This window comes from Cystoisospora suis, assembly GCF_002600585.1.
Source record: "Cystoisospora suis strain Wien I chromosome Unknown contig_2261, whole genome shotgun sequence".
In the NCBI taxonomy this organism is placed as follows: domain Eukaryota; phylum Apicomplexa; class Conoidasida; order Eucoccidiorida; family Sarcocystidae; genus Cystoisospora; species Cystoisospora suis.
In genome coordinates this window covers 8692-9162 of record NW_027155060.1, presented here as the reverse complement: position 1 = coordinate 9162, position 471 = coordinate 8692, and the positions used below count along the sequence as shown (strand labels likewise).

The 471-nt window shown below is 40.8% G+C and overlaps 1 protein-coding gene across 1 annotated transcript in view; it reads left to right on the top strand.

The window, feature by feature from the left end:
* Nucleotides 1-471, top strand: part of CSUI_004754 (uncharacterized protein) — a gene marked incomplete at its 3' end in the record, with an annotated part of 12422 nt that overhangs the window by 3790 nt on the left and 8161 nt on the right. The window lies entirely within an intron of this gene.

Here is a 471-nt window from a genome sequence, read left to right as displayed (position 1 = left end):
TCTATCTTTAATCTATCTATGTCTAGCTGATATAGTGGTAGGGAAGGAAGAGCATTTTGTATACGATAGTGAGGGTGCACGTCACGGGAATTGGCAGGAGAGATTTTCTTGTCAATCTGGAGTGATCTGTAGGACTTGTTCTCTTCTGTTTCTTCTCTCTCTTCTTTCTCTCAAGATTCAAAGAGATCGACACGACTTCCCCAGACTAGGTCTTCTATTACAACTTTGATAGTCTTCTTCTGCGATCTCATAGAAGAAGAAACTCTCATTCTCCATCCGTAGATATTCATAGAGATACATACAAACCTTTGCAGTGTATATGCACCTCACACTCTGTATGACGTCTAACGTCCCTAGGCTTCATGCAGAGACAAGAGCACCAACGAATCGAAGGGGGAAAGAAAGAAAGAAAGGAAAACTTCTTCTTTTCCTTCCTGTTTGCTATCTTCTTCTTGTTCTTCTATCTCTTTC